A 21,134-nucleotide genomic window follows, 5' to 3' on the forward strand; every position below is an offset into this window, starting at 1 on the left:
CTAAAAGACCCCTCCATTTCGGTACACACACATAAAATGGATGAGTCCATTTTATTTGTGATTTTGTCAATATGTCACATTACATGACATCTTATATATAGAATGTATTTTTAACAATTAAAAATCAACATATTAATAAAATATGTCACTTATAAAAATTAACATAGTAATTCATAATTACTGGTACCAAAAGTGTTTCCGAATTATAAACTACAACATTCTGTATTTATAATAATTTATTCATTCTGTTTCAATTGTTTCCGTAAACAATAATTTCATCTAAGTAATAAAACAATTCGATTACTTAGACCGTATCTCATTATAATCAAATTACAATAAGACCCGTAAATATTACTTCCAAAATCATCCGTCAATTTTAAGCAATTTAATTAACTCGTATCGACATACGATCAATTAAATAAACAAGTAAGAGTGTCACCCTTTGGGTATGACCTAAGGGGATCAACTGGTCACCACCGTCGCACGACAGTAATGTCATACTCTAGTCAGCCAATCATTACCGATATGTGTGGACCAGTTGACTGTAAAATATTACTTCCCACATATATTCTTAAAATGAGATTTAAACATGTGATCATCATGATCGACAGTTGTGATCGCATTATTGTCGGAGGACACATATTCGAACATGTCAATCCTCCAAATAAACCCAAATAATCTTCTAATTATCCAAAATAAATGATGAACAATAGATAAATTAAGGAAAGATTAAGAAATGAGATTTGTATTAATGCTAAATTAAGAGTTGTTTACAAAATTAAGAGAGTATTAAGATGAGATAAAAGAGTATTAAGGCTTGATCCTAATCTAAGTAGTACAATGGGGTATTTATACTAAAGATTAGGTACAAGATTAGGGTTACTAAGGGCTTAAATGACTATTAAGACCCTTAAGAAAAGTTGAGGAAGTGCTCCTCTCCAAGGAGATGCTCATCTCCATTTTGCTAGTCCCCAGAGAATATGCTCGTCCCGAGCGTCTAGGCAGTAGACACGGTGGAGTCTGTAAGGGAATCCGAGCGTATCAGGGGAGAGACACTCGGATTGGTTGGCTTCAAGACGAGCGTCTTGGCATTGGGACGCTCGGATTGGTTGGCAGGGAGACGCTCGGATTGGAAGGGAGTCGCTCGGATCCTGGGTCAGGCACTTCTCTTTTCTTCTTTCCTCAACAATCCTCGGGGATCTTGTTGAGGATGCAAGGATACTTTCATCATTGCCCAATCTACTTTATTATCTACATAGGCCTTTCTAGTATCGTCTTCCCTTTGATGCTTTGGTCATTGAATGCGATCAATTTAGCTCCATTTTGCCATGAAAATGCAAGGTTTGCACTCCTCTCCTACCAAGGAAGCAAAACCTCAAAGAATATGCAAAATGGGAAACTAAAGATAGTAAATGACCCAATTATGCACTATAAAGCATAGGAACGAGGCTAATTCAAGGACTAAATATGATCAAATATGAGTCACATCAAATATTCCCAAACCGAACCTTTGCTCGTCCCGAGTAAAGAGGTGACAAAAACTAGGACCCTTATTCAAACTAACCTACTAATATAGCCGATGTGAGACAATTAGCGGGTCTCACTCCGCCCCTTCAACTCACAATAAGACAACCATGAGGTAGGATGCCTTCTTGCAAGGCAAGGTGGGGCTTGCCAAAATGGCGACACATCCAAGCATTAAAGCACACAATACAAGTAATGGATGCATCTACAAAAATGAATAGCCACTTTCCTCATCCAAGTGGCGGAAATTATCTAAAGGGGAAGCATTCTAAGGGTACACCTTCCATTATAGATACGGTTTCTTCAAACTACTAAGCCTAGAAGGATAACAATAAATCACCTCCAAGTTGTGTCAAGCTAGGGTACTTTTGTCCTCAATTGTTAAATGCTTTCATCAAGAGTGGACTCCCTATGGTGTTAGAAACACTAGAGGATCGCGGAATTCCCCTTCTTGTCTAGAGAAGAAGAAGGGTCGTCCTCTCTCTACCATGCACAAAAGTGGATACGATGGAAAAGGGATCAATAGTATTTGAGTTTCATGTGGGAATTTGCTTTGTTGTTGTTTTTCCTCCCAATTTGTGGCATTTGACATTTTGAGAACATTTTTTTGCCATTTATTTTCATGTTTGGCATTTTCAACACTTGACAATTTCAACTTTTTCTTGCATTTCTTTTTGAACATTTTCAAAGTCATCCCATTTGTAGTAAGGGTGCTTATTTTTGAAGCATAGGAGTTTTCATTTTTGTTACTCCTCTTTTCTTTTGATGCAATTGCAAACTTTTTCATTTTTCATTTCAATACTTGAACTCAAATTTTGAACAATTTTTGTGCCCATTCCCTTTGATGACAAAATGTGGTAGAATGTGGATGATGGATGGTTGCATCGTTTCAAGGGTCACCTTGGAATAAACGGTAGCCAAGGAGTTATCACACCACAAGGTACTCTTGACTAGGCCTTAATCCATGGGTCAAAGGATACTAGCATGACACATCCTAGGGTGTTTTACAAGCATTCTAACAAGCAAAGTCTTAAGAAGAAAAAGTATCTACAAGGGCCTTATATACACTTGTCAAGTTTCCCAAATAGGCATTTTCACAAAATTTTCTAATCATGCAACGACATGCTATGATGCAACTAACATATATACAACCTAATGCATATGCTTCTACCAACTAGTATGCCAAATAATCTAAATACAATCCTATAATCACATTGTTTATACCGCATCAATCAAAATAAAGCCACATAGTCATTAACATAGAGAGGAAAAAGGAGATTGGAAAGATCATACCATGTGGTCTTCAATATCCTCATGTCTCGGATGTGGAGTAGTCAATCAATGTAAAAAAGGATGAACAAACACAATATATACAAGACTACACTATAAAGGAAAAGAACATGTTTTTGGGTTTTTGAATTTTTCAAATTTTTATGGTTTTTATGATTTATGAAATAAAAAGACATGTTTTTGTATTTTTCAAATTTTTTCAATTTTTATCATTTTTGTTTTTAAAAAGTCATGTTAGAATTTCCCATCACCACACTAGTATGAGCATTGTCCTCAATGGCCAATACGATATGAAATTATGCAATTTATATGAAAATGCATAATTTCTAAACTAAATGCAAACTATATGACATATAAACAAATGATGCAACTAAACTATATTATATGATGCATGAGTTTTTGTTTTGGTTGGAGAGCATAATTTAGATTAGCTCCCAATGCATATGCATAAACTTTCCCAAACCAAAATAGACACTATTTCTAATGTCAAAAATTAGAGGAGTTCATGCATAAGGATGATATGCATGAAACTACAATTGTCATTTTGGATTTTGAAAGCGGGAACAATAAAAGAAACACCTCAATGGGACCGAGGTGTGAGTCCTCTAAATGATGCTAGGACTCAAAATCATGATCAAGATAAAAATTATATGAAAAACAAGAGAAATAAACAAATCTTAAAGGAGGTGTAGGAGACTCACAAAGTATTGTGGCATCCTCCCAAGAGCTTGCTAATTCTCAATCATCGCCCATGGCGACATCACTAGCATCTCCATCATCATCACAAACTTCTTCACTAGAATCTTCATCAACCTCCATAGATCCGGAGTTATCATCACTTGCACTTGAACTTCCTTCTTCTTCATCACTACCATCTTCTTCTTCACCTTCTTCATTTTCTTTATTTCCTTCACCTTCTTTACCACCACTCTCAACAACAACCTCCTCTTCACCCAAGCTAACACCCCTAGAAGCACTAGGAATGAATACTTCCCTATCCGCCCAACTAGGCAAAGGACAAGATGGGTCAAGAAGTCCTTGCCTAGCTAGATGTAAGAGATGCGAATATTGTGCTCTATAAGCATCGACTCTATCCTCATAGGCTTGCTTGTGCATTTGTTGCATCAAAAGAGTCAAGTAATCATTCCCCGCCTTAACATTTTCGGGTTGAAACTCATGGTAGGTGAATGGGTAGGGTGGAGTGATAATAGAGGAGAGGAGGAGGGCTCGGTAATGTCCTCCCTTTGATGTTGTATAGTGTACTCGGCTTCCTCGGAGAGTGGGAGAAGGTAGTTTGGCCTATGGACATTTAATCGGCAAATTTTGTTCGGTAAAGTGAAGGATTTGGCATCTTTTGTTAACCACCCAAATTTGTTGTCAAGAGTGTCATTCTTGAGCCATTTGAATTTTTGAACTATGGTGGCTAGATCAATGAAATGGCCTCCCTTAACCGGTTTATAGGTGTCATTCTTGTTGAAGTTCCGGTTGAAGTGTTTTGCCAAATAAGTTACTAATCCTCCATTAACAATAAAGGCCGTACCTTCCTTGCCATGATCGATATTGAGCCACCTCTCAATTAAAAGTTGAAGAATGTTGTACCTTGTGGTGAACTCTATACCAATATTCAAGGTTGACTCGAGATAAATAAAATCAAGTTCGGTGAAGTGGTTTGTTCCCTTTCTATCAATCAAAGTATGGCCAACAACCTTGTGCCATACCCTTATGCCCGGATGATGGACGTAAAGGGCACAACAATCATGGTAAGATGTAAACTTTCTCCCGGTAATAGCCTTCCATAAGGGAGCGGGATCATAATTGGTTAAGCGTTTCTTCACAAAGTCCGAGTCATTTCTAAGGCCAAAAACTTTACCAAACTCGCCAAAAGACATTTTCCTATCAACATTCTCGAGGCGGAATTTAATGTTTGTTCGAGTCTCCACCTTCGTAACTTTCAATGAGCTTAAAAACTCCAAGGTGAGGGATGAGTAGGTCAACTCTTGCATATTAAACAAAGTAAGAAATCCCATGGACTCGAAGAAATTCTTGGTTTGTTCAAAGACACCCAATTTGGTCAAGGTCTCTTGGCATATAAACTTGGTGGGTAAAACAGATTTCTTAGCAAGGGATACAAATTTCTTCCTATGAGCATCGGATGTGAAAATTACCTCCGGATAATCATCTAGTTGCTCAACAACCGGAGTAGAAGTAGTAGTTTCCACCATAGGAGGAGTAGTCTCTTCAATTTCCATCCTTGCACTTTGAACCACCAAAGCCTTTGAAGCTTGTAGAGCTTGTTGCCTATTTTAGAGATTCTTCTTTGGAAGTGCCTTGTTTCCACCTTTTGTCCTAGCCATCTTCTCCTTGTATGTAGTAACACCCAAAAATTTGCTTGAATTCCTCAAGTTTCAATAAGACCCAAATCGATTTAGGATTTATTTTTTGAATTTTGCCTTGTATCCTAGAAAATCGATTCAAACCTTGAGGATTTTGGTGTTTTAATTGCCTGTTGTTGACAAAGGAGTGATTTGTTTGAGTTTTGAGAGAGTTTGGAATTAATTTGGGTAAATTTGGTTGAGAAAATTGATTTTGGTGGATGGAGGGATTGAGGGTTTTGGAGGTTTTGGAGATGTGTTTGTGTTTTGAATGAGTAAAATAAATTGGGAAAGGTGGGGTTTTAATTCCGTTATATTTGAATTACACATGGGAGACGAGCGGAGCTGGGTCGGGACGCTCGGATTCTGTATCAGCTTGTTTCAAAACCTTGGTCATTTGTTTGATTGTATGGAGGTTGATTTTGATAACTTTGGTTTTGATTGTAAAAGGGTCTTTGAGCTTAGTTTCTCATTGGAGGTTGGGTGTATGTTGTTTGAGGATTTTTAACATTTTGGCTTTTGTATGAGAGGTTGGGATGGAATTTTGTATTTTTGTTTTAATAGTTGGAATAAGGGGTACCACTCTTGTATGCTCGGAAAGAATTCACTTGTTCCCCTACATTCACTTTGGTCATGTCCCAAAGTTTCACAACTCTCACATACTCCACTTGGAATTGATGAAGATGCCACCATGGCATTAACATATTGCTTAGGTGATTTGGAGGCCTCTTTAAGTTTAGCCATAGCCTTCTTAAACTTCAAATTAATGGTGTCAATATGAGCACTAAGTTGAGCACCCAATTGAGTAATAGAGTCCACTTCATGCTTTCCTCCTCTAGTAGCCTTCCGAGGTCTAATATATTGTGAGTTATGGACCGCCATTTCCTCAATCTTGTTCCATGTTTGATTATCATCAACTTCGGTAAACATACCATTTGATCCCATATTGAGAATGTTTCGGGAGTCTTCATATAGACCATTCCAAAATTGTTGTACAAGGAACACTCGCTAAGTCCATGATGTGGACAAGATCGACAAGTATCCTTGAATCTCTCCCATGCTTCATACAAAGATTCCTCATCCCTTTCTTTGAACCCGGTGATTTGGGCTCTCAACATGTTAGTCTTTTCCGGAGGATAGAACTTTTTGTAGAAACCAAAGGCCAATTTCTTCAAAGATTCAATACCAAGAGTAGCCTTATCTAGGCTCTTCAACCATTGTTTCGCGGAACCAATCAAAGAAAAAGGAAATAAGACCCATCGAATTTGGTCTTGAGTAACTCCGGTTTGAGAAATCGCATCACAATAGTCATAAAAAGTCTCCATATGAGAATGAGGGTCTTCACTAGGCATCCCTCCAAATTGACTTCTCTCAGCTAATTGTATAAATGCGGATTTTGCAATGAAATTACCGGTTAAGTGTTGTGATATAGGAGTACCATTTGGTAGGTACTCCTCGGTTGGTACGGAATGTGATGAAAATTTAGGCATTTTGGGTTGGTTTTGTGTTGGGTTATCCTCTCCTTATCTTGCAAAAGGGTTGGTAAACTCAATATTGTTTGGTTGAATATCCACAATCTCACCAATATCTCTCAAAGTATTTCTAGCAAGTCTTCTATTGTTGGTCAAAGTTCTTTAAATTTCAAGATCAATGGGTAACAAGTTACCTTGTAATCTCCTAGACATGAAAAATATCAAACAACTCGAAAACAATTAGAACAAACCTTGAGGAGTTTGACTTCCCCAAGGTAAAGAAAGACACAACTAAAAACAATCAAAGAAAATCAAACCAAGTTAACACCGTCCCCTGCAACGGCGCCATTTTTGGTTCGTCGGTTTTGTTACTTGTCGTCAAAAGTTAGCTTGACCAAAACAATATTTATAACTTCACAAACTACTCTACTCTTAGTAATGAGGTAAGTAAAGGTCGGATCCCAAGGGGACGGTGTTAACTTGATTAAAATGAGATGTAAACTATTGATAAAAAGCACTAGGGTGTCATGGGTTCATAGGGGATTCATGGGATTTGATCATACAAACATATTTTCTACTAGATACAAGCACTTATTGTTGTGATGGGATCGAGTTGGTTTATGTCTTACAATCCCTAAGAAGGTTTGGGTCCCGGAGCCGATCGATTAGATTGTACAACACCTACAAGTCGACTTAATCCTCCCTTTCCAACTATATGCATGGTCTAATGAGACTCGAGTTGGTTTATATCTTACAAGTCTTATTGAAAAGGTAAGTGATGGGTAAAAAATGCAAGGATTCATAGGCTCGCATTTCATCAAACATAACATGTGCATAAGTTGAAATCACAACAAGCGAGCAAATTAATTATGAAAATATATTAGATTAAGCATGAATCAATCCCCATGTTGGTTTCCCCTAATTCCCCATTAACCCTAGTTAAGGAAACTATTCACTCATTATCAAGTTTAACATGCTAAAAAGGTTGTCAATCATACTAGCAAGGCAAAACATGATGAACAAATGAAGATGATTAACAATAATTAAAAAGGGATTAAGAGAGAATTATACCTATAAAGATGATTCCAAATAATAAAGCAAAGAATAATAGAAGTACTTCATGATTGATGGAAGGTTGTCAATCCTCCAAATAAACCAAAATAATCTTCTAATTACCCAAAATAAATGATGAACAATAGATAAATTAAGGAAAGATTAAGAAATAAGATTTGTATTAATGCTAAATTAAGAGTTGATTACAGGATTAAGAGAGTATTAAGATGAGATAAAAGTGTATTAAGTCTTGATCCTAATCTAAGTAGTACAATGCGGTATTTATACTAAAGATTAGGTACAAGGATTAGGGTTACTAAGGGCTTAAATGACTATTAAGAACCTTAAGAAAAGTTGAGGAAGTGCTCCTCTCCGTTTTGCTAGTCCCGAGAGAATATGCTCGTCCCGAGCGTCTAGGCAGTAGACACGGTGGAGTCTGCAAGGGTATCCGAGCGGATCAGGGGAGAGACGCTCGGATTGGTTGGATTCAAGACGAGCGTCTTGGCATCGGGACTCTCGGATTGGTTGGCAGGGAGACGCTCGGATTGGCAGGGAGCTGCTCGGATCCTGGGTCAGGCACTTCTCTTTTCTTCTTTCCTCAACAATCCTCGGGGATCTTGTTGAGGATGCAAGGATCCTTTCATCATTGCCCAATCTACTTTATTATCTACATAGGCCTTCTAGTATCGTCTTCCCTTTGATGCTTTGGTCATTAAATGCGATCAATTAAGCTCCATTTTGCCATGAAAATGCAAGGTTTGCACTCCTCTCCTACCAAGGAAACAAAACCTCAAAGAATATGCAAAATGGGAAACTAAAGATAGTAAATGACCCAATTATGCACTATAAAGCATAGGAATGAGGCTAATTCGGGGACTAAATATGATCAAATATGAGTCACATCATTAAATTACATTGTTTTTGCATTTGAATTCCAGTTTAGTTATCCATGTACATTGTTTTGACCCGTTATTTATGAAAACAAAGCTCATAATTCAAGTCTTGACCGTATTGACATGCCTTATGCTAATTATATTTGGCAAATTTATGTTGGTAAACTACTTAAATTCTGAGGTCTATAGAGCTTCTTAGGCCAGGAACATCAATAAACTGGTCTCATTGTCAATTAGACTAAAGAGTGTGGTTTCTCCTTGTGGGATATGTAATATCAAACTGCATAAGTGTGACATTAGTTTCTTAACTTTTTACGCGTTCATATGATGGAGTACATGAGGATAGGCGGTTATTACCGTTCAAATAAGCCATAAATTATCCTTTTTGTTAGCCCGTTTGAACCCTTATAGCCATTTCATATCCTACATCTTATAGCTACAATCTAGAATTTGCCTACCTTATCGGGACAGTCGCATTTGCCTGTTTATCATGTTTATTTTGCTACTATGGTTGGGATTGGGACTATTATTGTCGTTTGTGGATGTAGTAGAATTATTTGGAAATTGTGTTGTATCCCTTATGATGGAAAAAGAAGAAAAATATGAAGCAAAAGAAAAAGAAAAAAAAAAGAAGAAAAGAGAAATTTAAAGAAGTGAAAAAAAAAAAGAGAAATTCGAAAAAGTGAAAGTGAAAGAAAAAGAAGAAAAATAAAAATAGATGCTTCATTGTCATTTGTTAAGGGAACAGAAGGTTGGTTACTAGAGTCTAATGCATTGTTGGAGAGTAATTATATTGTCTCACATGTGTTGTCAAAGTTGAGATGATTTCTCCAGTTGGGATGATTTATGCTTATTGTCAATAGATTTGGTTTGGTTTTAGCGCTGCGACTACCGTCTTAGCTCCACATACCCATAATGTGCCATTGGCACAAACCACTTCTATACCATTTTCCCATTCCAACCTTATTATCCTTAATACATGTACTTTTATCTATATAGTGAATGCGTATTAGTTGGAGAAATTTCTATCACATTAGATTGCATGCAAGTTACATAAGTTGAGTGAGTGCTTCTACTTCTTTCTAGCTTCACATTTAAATCACCCATACTTATGAGTGCATGAGTGAATCCGCGAGAATCCGACTAATTTGTCTTGCAAGATCGAAAGGTATTTGGCATTTGTCTATGGTACGATTGTTGGAATAAGTGTCCTCCGACAATAATGCGATCACAACTGTCGATCATGATGATCACATGTTTAAATCTTATATTTAAGAATACATGTGGGAAGTAATATTTCTGATCAATGGTCCACACATATCGGTAATGATTGGTTGACTAGAGTTTGACATTACTGTCGTGCGACGGTGGTGATCAGTTGATCCCCTTAGGTCATACCTAAAGGGTAACACTCTTAATTGATTATTTAATTGATCGTATGAAGATACGGGTTAATTAAATTGCTTAAAATTGACGGACGATTTTGTGAGGATTATTGACGTGTCTTATTGTAATTCGATTAAATAAGGATACGGTCTAAGTAATCAAATTGTTTTATTGCTTAGATAAAATTATTGTTTGCGAAACAATTGAAACTGAATGAATAATTTATTATAAATACAAGATGTTGTGATTTATAATTGATAAACCATTTTTGGTACAAGTATTTATGAATTACAAAGTCGATTTTTGTACATGACGTATTTTTATTAATACGTTGATTTTTAATATGTTAAAAATACATGACAATTTCACATGACTAGTAACATCTGACAATTGACAAATGAAAAATATAAAATGGACCTCCCATTTTATATAAGTGCCGAAATGGAGGGAGTATTGGGTTAAAATTGTGTTGATTATTTTTAAGTGGAAAGCATAATGATTATAACTAGCTAGTAGCCATGAAAACCTAGTTTTTCTTGAGAAGAATAACAAGCTCATGCATTGGCTCTACTCTCCCCATGCCAACCGGTTTTTGGAGGTCTAAAATGCCAATTATTTTTCCTCTAATTATTCACTTCTACACATTATAATTTCTAGTGTAAGAAATTATAAAACTCTCTCTATTTCTTATGAAAAATTAGAGAAATAAAATCTCCAAAACCTTTCTCTCTTGGCCGAAATTACAAGAGACCAAAATAATATTTTGGGTCAATTTTTAGTAAGATTGATATTATTCTAGTTCAAATAACATTGGTTTTTTAAGAGGTTATCTTGGGTATTCATCTTTGGGAGGGATTCTAAGCTTGAATCTTTGTTCATCCATATAAGGAAAGCTCAAGAACAAGTAAGAAGGAGATCTTACTTGTGCCCCTTAATCCGAAATTCCATTGTAAGAAAGATGATTTCTTCTCTATTTCTACTTATGTTTGCATGCATAAGATCTAGATTTAATTTTATGACTAAATTAAATGTCACATATTTGTATATGTAAATTAATGAGATTAATAATTTCTAACAAGTGGTATCAGAGCCTTAGGTTGTTTGCATGCAAATCGGTTATTGTTTTTTCCGAGTTATAAGATTAACAAACAAAACTTATAAATTTGTGTTTATTATGAAATATCACGAAATTTATTTGCATGTTAAAGTTTCTGGTCCTAAAATGTATTTAGGATATTTTGGTTTATTTATGGATTTTATTGTTCATTTTATATAATAATGGCATTAAAATGTGATTTTTATGATAAAAATGTCATTTTTGGACTAAAAATAGCTAAACTTCGATTTTTTCAGTGGTTTTTGGATATGTTTTCACATATATTATATACTAATGGCCTGTAAAGTTTCATAATAAAATGAGTTGTTATGCTCGAAATATGGATTTTTCAAGTTAAAATCGTATTTAAATGGGTAAATAGGTTAATATGATTTATATTTCGAATCTAGTCATGGAAATTTAGTATGTTGTCACATGCAATTTTACAAGCTGTGTGTAAAATATTTGGCTATAATGAAGTCTTTTTGCATGATTTATGAATTTTTGATGAAAAACCACATAAATAGTGACTTTAATTAGTAAAAATGCTAAAACATACTTCATGACTAAGGAAAAACGTCACATGTTGCATTTTATCATATATTTCAGATCTAAAAGTGAAAAGTTGATAAAAATAATTTTTCTCATATTTTTATGGTCATAATTGTTAAAATCGATAAACCGCAACATTGTTTTTCTCGATAAATTTTCGAAATTTTTAACCTAAGTTTTTGAACATTATGAGTGTCATGGTAATTTTCCAGAATGTTCATGAGTTTAAATTTCAAATTTCAAATTTATTTGAAATTTTTATGATTTAATTTGAAGTTTATGACATAATTTTGTATTTTAGGTCCATTCATGAACAATATTAAGAAATCTAGGTTAATTATTGTCAAATGTTAGTGGAGACTAATTTTGAGTCCTAAGTTGGTTAGGGTAATTAACTTGTACATAAATATGATTTTATGTAATTTATTGTGATTTTCAAAGGTTAAATCACGCAAATTCGTAAAAACCGATTAATATACGATATTGGCTCCTTAAAGGCGATTTAGCATAAAATTGGGCATGTTCATACATATTATAATGCTGCATTTTATTTATGATTGTCATATTTTAATTTTATGTAATTTTTGAATTATGTAATTTTACTTAGTATGGCCCTAGTTTTTAATTGATATTACCCGAAATGTATGGGAATATCGATTCGGTTGTAATTTATTGTGATCTCGTATCACCGTTTTGTAATTTAATAGATTTATTTTTTTTTAATTACAAATGTATAATAGGATATTATGTAATTTATTATGTAATTTATTTATTTCGGAGTTCCTTGAAGACGGTGCCACTCGAGAAGGCGATCCATCAAAGAAAGTATTGCCTTGAAATGCGTGCCAAGACCGAAGTTCAAGGGACCAAAGGAGTTGGTTTCCGAATTTGTAATAGTTTATTAGATTTACTATTTTAGGAAGGCCATACTAGGAATTTTATTTATGCTTTGCATTTTATTTATATGTTGCATGCATCGCTAAATCGCCATAACTAAAGCATGCATTATCATTTTATCGAGTATATCGACCGTGTCAATTACAATTATCGTAGTTCACCGCTTTAGTTCACTTAAAACGTGATAGATAATAAATTGACATGACCTCTCGCTAAAATAAACAATTGAGACTTAGCCTTACCAAAAAGTAGAAACCATGAAAACCTATTTCGTGAGGGAGTGCACTCGGCTTTACCGGGGTACAAACCTTGCTACGTAGGGTAAGTGGGTGATAAATGTCTACCCACCGAATTTATAAAGATGAGGGTTGTATTCGGCTTTACCGATGCCCAAGTTGATGTAAATTTGGATCATGGACACATTTATTCAAAATTTGGGTTGAACTCAACGAAAGTATTCTCGACGGTTGACGGATGTGTTTCGGGCTAAAGATAAATATTAATGTAAATTTATCGACCAAGAGTTCTAAAAGTAGAATCGATTAAAAAGTTAATCCACCGAGTTGAATTGATAAGGGTTGTATTCGGCTTTACCGATGCCTAAGTTAATAAGAATTTGGGTCTTGGAATCATTTATCAAGTTGGGTAGAGGTCACTAGATAAATGCAATAAAACTTGTTTAAAAAAAAAAATTACGAGTGTTATTATTATTTTGAAAACGACAAATGTTTTATTCCTTCTATTTTGTTTTGTAGACCACTTTTATTTCTCATAACAAATGGCCGCACCAAACACCAACGCCGCACCTCTCACTAATGTTTCATGGCTCCGATCCTTCATGGATCATTGTAAACTTGAAAAGAATGGGTCAAATTTCTCCGATTGGGATGCCCAACTCAAATTAGCCGCCTAAGGTGACGACAAGCTTCGTTACCTCACCGAGGCCTCTCCACCCGAACCTAATGCTAGGTCGAGTGCCGCCACTAAGGAAGCATATGAGGCTTACCACAAAGAGTATGCCGCTATGAAAAATGTGTTGATTTTTGCTATGGAGGCGGATCTCCAAAGGAGAGCCTTTAAAATGGGCACCACTAATGAAATCTATTCCAAACTTATGGCAATGTTTTCACAAACACCGAGGATCGTCCAATATGAGGCGGCCTCGGCATTCTTTGATCTCGATTTTAAGGAGGGCCAAAAGGTTAGCCCTCACGTGCTCAAATTGTTGGAGCTAGTCGAGACATTGAAACTTCAAAAGGTTTAAATCCCCAAAGAGCTCATTGCAGATAGGATTCTACACTCCTTATCCAAAGTCAAAGCATATGTTCAATTCCGGGTGAATTTTATCATGCAAGACAAGGACGTGTCTCTTGAAGAGTTGCACAAGTTACTTGTGCAAGCCGAAAGAGACATGGGATTAAATGTTAACCCACCTAAGGATGTGCTTAACATAAGCACCAAAAGCAAGGGGAAGTTCAAGAAGAATGGGAAAAAGGGTAAGAGGCAAGCTCCCATGTCCACCAAGGCTAATACTTTTGAAGCTAGCACTTCCAAGACCAAGAAGGGTCCTCTTGATAAATGCCATTATTGTAATGGTGTTGGACATTGGAAAAGGAATTGTTCCAAGTACCTTTGTGACATCAAAGCTGGAAAGATCACTCCAGTAGGTAAATGACTATTTTTTCTTTTATGTTTCTAATACAACTATGGTATTTTGATACAAAGTTGTGATAATGTATTCCCTTTTTATTGTAAATAGGGCCTCCTCCAAGCAAAGACAAAGGAAAGGAAAAGCTAGCTTGAGAAATCATCGTCAAGGAGCTAGGAGTAGCTACCTATGAAGCTTGGCTTTTTTATTATTGTCTTATTTTAAGTTCTGTTTCGGATTTTTAGAACTATTTTGATTTCTGTGTTCGACATGGAAATGGTTAATCCTTTCTAAACAATGGTTGTATCTTGGATTATGGAGGCTTGGTTTGCAACCCAAGTCACCTCTTTTATCGTATTTGTTTGTTCTAAAAATTCGTCTTTATATGCTTGCACATAGAAACATATGATCATCTACTTAAAGTGATCTAATAGACAACTATAATGATGGGATTCATTATATGTCCACAAGCTTAAAGCTTGTCTATGATCAATTATAAAGTGATGTTGAGTTGATGAAATCTCCTAAAGGAATGTCAATTACCAAGTACACTCATCAAATCTAAAACTATTAGTCAATCTATGAGATAGACCTCATTATACTTCAAAATCATTATTTGTGTCTCATAAGCTATCTTTGAATATCTAGTGTATTTATTCTAAAGATAGAGTGGGAGAAAAATGAAGACACAAAGAATACAAAGAATAATTTGTATACTTGAGTAAATGAGATCTACGAAAGAAAGAATGATTTGTATACCTAAATAGATAGTATACACGAATAGATGAGATCTATGGTCTCGAATAGATGAGATCTACATGACAAAAGAGACCAAGGGAAGTAATCAAAAGAATATATTCTTAAGATAACTACACGAGGAGACCAAAAGAAAGTTTTGAAAAGAAATGACTAAAGAAAAGTCTTAACAAGAGATTTGGCTAGTTTATGAACAACATATGACCAAGAGTTTCATTATTGATATTTACTTAAGAGCCTAAATGAAACAAAGTTGCATCCTTGAAAATAAATGAGATTTATGACTAAAAGTTGCAAAGAAAGATATGCCGATATCTACAAGAGCTAAGATAATTGTTAACCACGCTAGTGTCATTACTTAACCTCATTATGAAAATTAAATGGTTAAACCTCCTTTCGGAAAAGGGTATTTTGAGAAGGATGTGTATTAAATGAAATTTCACATTTAAATAATGACATTGCTACGCATCATTATAAAAATGAATGAGGTAGAGATTAAAATCTCTTTCCATAAGTTTAAGATTGAAATCTCTTCAAAATAGGTATTTTGAAAGGATATGTTGAGAACATATATGCTTTTAATCTTAATGACTTGGCAAAGCAAAATGTATTTCAATTCTTGAAATGTTTCGATTGAGTAGTCAATTACGAAACATGTGGAATTGAGTGGGAGTTTGAAATTATCATGTGAAGACATGAAATTTAGTGGGAGCAATCATCTTGTAAAATTTATAACTCATTGCTCATTGAGAATGACGAGCTAGTACTAGCTCTACAAAGAAGTATTTGATTTTTCAATTCTGGATGAAAATGGACTATGATGAATCCAATCACATCATGGATGTTGGATAGGTATTGAGAAATACACATCAAATCAACGAGAAACGTAGGTTATTCATATCGATGAAAATGGAATTACAATAAGCAGTCATGGTCATTCATTGAACCTAAGAATGGTTGATCACATGATTAAAAATTACTAATGTTTCCGCCATTAGAATAATCATGCACATGTCCTATAATGAATCATATGCTTAAGAGCATGATGAGTCATAGGTAAGCCATTGAATAATTGTCATGAATTCTCAAGAAGAACTAATGAGCTATTCTAGTGTTTGACAGAACACTCTGTTATGTGACAAGAAGTTGCACATATTGAAATTCGAAAAAAACACGTAAGGATTTATGAAAATCCTAAGCTATTCAACCTAAAAGGAGAAATAAGAAGTTTGAAAAGATACTTGTTATAGTAAGAAGTTACTCAAAACTGGTATTTTCTAATATGCTAGGACTTATGAGAAGTAATGGGCTAATCATCTTGACAATTGTTTCAAGACCCTACAAAACGTATACCTAGTGCATTGCGAGTTGGTAGAACACTTGACCAGTGCAAGTTATATTATCCACCACAATTCGTTGGTTATGTGATAAACAACAAGAAAGTTCTTTCAAGATAAAGAACCTAAACCTAGGTTGGGAACCTAAATGTGTACTTGGTAAGGTTCATGCTATGAGAGATAACATGAATATAAAGGAAAGTGCAATACAAGAAGTATGAACACATGGACACATGGTATATTAAACTTCTATTGCCATCGACTAGTGTTTATACACTTACGATATACATCACAAGGTTGTAATATGGTATTGACTAACCGAATGTGATGTCAACATTCGTCGTTTGAGTTATTATTAACTAACCTTATACTTTGTTACATCCAAACGGGTTGTAGAGACAATTGAACTCCGTTAAAGTGAACACGGATTAACATAGTATTCGCCCATAGTCACTTGTATGAGGTGACGTCTCGAAGTGACTAGAGTGTGATGCGATTGATGGCAAGTTCAAGTGCCATGGAGTCATGTGAGATGACTAGTCGATCACATAGGCAGACTGTTAGGAACACTTTGTCGGGCCTTATGCCCGCTTATAGAGTTCTGGCAAATTTATATAGCCTGGTCGTGGCGAGAGCTACTATAGTATTCTAATGAGTCGATTCTTTTGACTAAAGACTGTTCGCCTAAGGTGGCACAGTTTCAGATTAACTTTGATTTATGTTACTGCGACCTTCGTAAATGGGGTCAAATGGGCATATTTTGGGTTATGATGGCTGTGGCTAGTCGAAGGGAATAAGTGCGATAGGAATTGTCCACCCCTTGTCAGGGTTATAACAATATCTCAAGGCCACTCGAGGAGTAATGAACTGGAAATGCGTGGCCACGCTCGGAAGGTATCTATGGTAGATAAATCCGGTCAATCAGTTATTCTCCAGATCGAGGAAACCACTCTCGATATGATCACTTGCAAGTACGACCCGAAAGACACCTTGCATTGAGTGGTAGATAGTAATAGGACAAGAGAACTGGTGACGCACACTTGTCGAGGACAAGTGGTTGATTGTTGGAATAAGTGTCCTCCGAAAATAATGCGATCACAATTGTCGATCATGATGATCACATGTTTAAATCTCATATTTAAGAATACATGTGGGAAGTAATATTTTACAGTCAATTGGTCCATACATATCGGTAATCATTGGCTGACTAGAGTTTGACATTACTGTCGTGCGACGGTGGTGATCAGTCGATCCCCTTAGGTCATACCTAAAGGGCAACACTCTTAATTGATTATTTAATTGATCGTATGACGTTACGGGTTAATTAAATTGCTTAAAATTGACGGACGATTTTGTGAGTATTATTGACGTGTCTTATTGTAATTCGATTAAATAAGTATACGGTCTAAGTAATCAAATTGTTTTATTGCTTAGATAAAATTATTCTTTGCGAAACAATTGAAACTGAATGAATAATTTATTATAAATTCAAGATGTTGTGATTTATAATTGATAAACCATTTTTGGTACAAGTAATTATGAATTACTAAGTCGATTTTTGTACATGACGTATTTTTATTAATACGTTGATTTTTAATATGTTAAAAATACATGACAATTTCACATGACTAGTAACATGTGACAATTGACAAATGACAAATATAAAATGGACCTCCCATTTTATATAAGTGCCGAAATGGAGGGAGTATTGGGTTAAAATTGTGTTGATTATTTTTAAGTGGAAAGCATAATGATTATAACTAGCTAGTAGCCATGCAAACCTAGTTTTTGTTGAGAAGAATAACAAGCTCATGCATTGGATCAACTCTCCCCATGCCAACCGGTTTTTGGAGGTCTAAAATGCCAATTGTTTTTCCTCTAATTATTCACTTCTACACTTTATAATTTCTAGTGTAAGAAATTATAAAACTCTCTCTATCTCTTATGAAAAATTAGAGAAATAAAATCTCCAAAACCTTTCTCTCTTGACCGAAATTACAAGAGACCAAAATAATATTTTGGGTCAATTTTTAGTAAGATTGATATTGTTCTAGTTCAAATAATATTGGTTTTTTAAGAAGTTATCTTGGGTATTCTGTAACACCCCCATTTATTCAGGAGCCTTTAGCTAGACATTCCTAAATAAATAGGACTGTTATCATCTCGGGTTCCCGAGGTAGTGAATAACAAAGTACAACAAACCAAAGTACTTTAAATTAAAACTTTACTGAATACATGTTTATTACAACTTTAACCAAGTAAAACTTAATATAAATTACAATACATCTCGCAGCGGAAATAAATAAAGTGATGTAATTATTCTATGTGATCTAGACTTCAGCTATGGTCCAAGTCAAGCTCTCATCCCAATGCTCCCAAGTCAGCTAATCTTTAGTACCTGTCAAATCTGCTCCCCATAGAATGGTTCTCCGCACGTGTTCACGAATACACAGTCAACCACGAGGTTGAGTAGGAATAAATTCTAACAACAAAAAAATACGATAAACAATCCAATTTCCTTTTTCATTGCACAACCACATGACAACGTGCTCCTTTTTTTACTACTCTTTACACTAATCATCCCGCCAATTCCTGGCCGGGGCAGCCTGAACCCGAAGGTGAGTAAACACAAACTACATTACCAAAGGTAATGTCTGCCTCAACATATAGTTGATTAAATATCCACGGATGGCTGCGGACCAAACTGGGCTCGCGCTTTCGAGTAAATACGATAAAATATCGTCTCGCGAATAAATCAAATACGTCACCCGAAGGCTCTTACCATGACGTCGCCAATATAGCCGCAATAATAATCTACATCACCACGAAGGGATGTCTCGCAAGATAAATGAATAACCAATGCAATAATAAATAACTCCATCACAACTAATCCAACCAACATATACAATATAATTCTCCCTTCCAACAATTTCAATGATATCAACCAACACAATTCTCATATGATCAATTCACTTTAATATAAATCATCCAACAAACATTATCGAGTAAAAGTTGAGTAGGATTTATCCCTACCTGAGACGATCGCAATTCCAATTAGCAATTTGCACGTAACAACAGTCCTCTACCAAATCTGAATCTACCGTATAACAAAAATGTATAAATACATAACTAGCTAATTCCTTTATCATTACACCCAACCTAATTAAATTATTAAGTAATTCACTATTATTTACTTACTTAGATATTCATTAATAACCCATGCTCACGTGTGTCCCATGCTGTAATGACACCCTCAAATTTCACGTAATATATTCACCTAAACAAACACACACCCCTTCGGAATTCAATGCAAGCATCTCCACGAGCAACTCATCTCCAAGCCATAGATAACCCCGCATCATGCTTAACCAAACAAACCCGACTTAAACACGACAACACCTGACACCACAACCCGACTACCTATACGACCTAATCATCGTGACATATCCGACAACTGGAAACGACCACCAACACCTGACCCAACCAGACCACCAAATACGACGATGTCAAGCTTACAGAAAATCGACTCGAAACCAAGCACATCGAGCTGCTACTATCCATCGCCTAAATATAATTTAAACAGTATAGAACCGCCCTCTAAGACACCATATACGACCACGTTACGGTGCGGCTAAAACTTTACCGATATCGACCCAAAACAGAGCATCACCGCTAGTTCTATCCATCTGTCCATCCCTCAATTCGACTCCATACGGATTCAAGTATACCAATAAAACACCCCATATACTGTCCCAAACGAAGCTCGATGAATACTACCCAAACTCATCTTCAAAAGACTACCACGATGCTAAAACGTGGGCTGGCAAAACTCCGACTAAGTCTCCCTATTTAGCCTTTCTAATTACGGTCCAAAGCTACCCAAACCCGACATCCATCCTTACTTCAAATAAACGAACTCAATATCATTTGCTTTATTTAAAGAACATGTGTCATTACCTGACTACGTCGGGGACGAGGGTGACTGAAAGACGGTGAAGCTTGTGTGAGCTAAAGTCGACTCGCCGTGCTATCTACTTCTCGTTCTCGCCGCTCTCTGTCTTTCTCGTTCACGCCGTTCTTGATTTTTTTGTTTTTGTTTTGGTGAATAAGAAAGACGGAGGGTAGTGTAGATTAATAAGGGTTGATTTCTTATTATAATAATTATATTAGTATATTAGTATATTAGTATTAGTATTATATGGTATTAATGGGTAAGTGTTGTATAGTAGTATAATTACTAATATTTTAATAATATTATCAATATTAATAATAATACAATATAACTATTATTATTACACTTTGCCTTTATCGGTATTGTTACCATATTCCGTCTTACCGTTATACAAACTGAATAGTATCCTACTATTATACTACACGATACGATTTCCGAGTAATAATTTTATTAAAACATTTACTAAAATAAATATTTATTCCAAAAGTGAGTATTACAGTCTCCCCCCCTAAATAGAACTTCGTCCTCGAAGTTCGCGCACACAACTCAAAACTGACACAACAATCAACCACAAGCTCATAACAAATTAAATGATATTCATATTAACTCAACTAATATTAATCAGTTATTTATCATTTAAAAGCGCATTCAATAACATTGTATATAAGCACGCATTAGCGAAGATTAACTCAACAATTCATTAGTATCACATTGAAGACCAATCAATCACTGTTACCATCACCTACGGCCTCCACGGTTGCCTAGCTCACGGCTTTGCCGTCTCGAAATCCACCTAAAATAACCATCTAGCCTAATTAAACAACAAACTAATTTGACAAAAACTCCCTTTTTATTATCAGCGATTACCCAAAATGTCACAAAACACACCATATTTTATCTTATCCC

General features: G+C 35.4%; 1 non-coding gene across 1 annotated transcript; it reads left to right on the forward strand.

Moving 5' to 3' along the window:
* The first annotated feature begins 6,197 nt into the window (after positions 1-6,197).
* Positions 6,198-6,304, forward strand: LOC141637612 (small nucleolar RNA R71). Its single transcript, XR_012541820.1, has one exon. It is a non-coding gene; the product is annotated as a small nucleolar RNA R71 (small nucleolar RNA).
* The last annotated feature ends 14,830 nt before the right edge of the window (positions 6,305-21,134 follow it).

Source organism: Silene latifolia, unplaced genomic scaffold (assembly GCF_048544455.1).
Source record: "Silene latifolia isolate original U9 population unplaced genomic scaffold, ASM4854445v1 scaffold_122, whole genome shotgun sequence".
NCBI lineage: Eukaryota > Viridiplantae > Streptophyta > Magnoliopsida > Caryophyllales > Caryophyllaceae > Silene > Silene latifolia.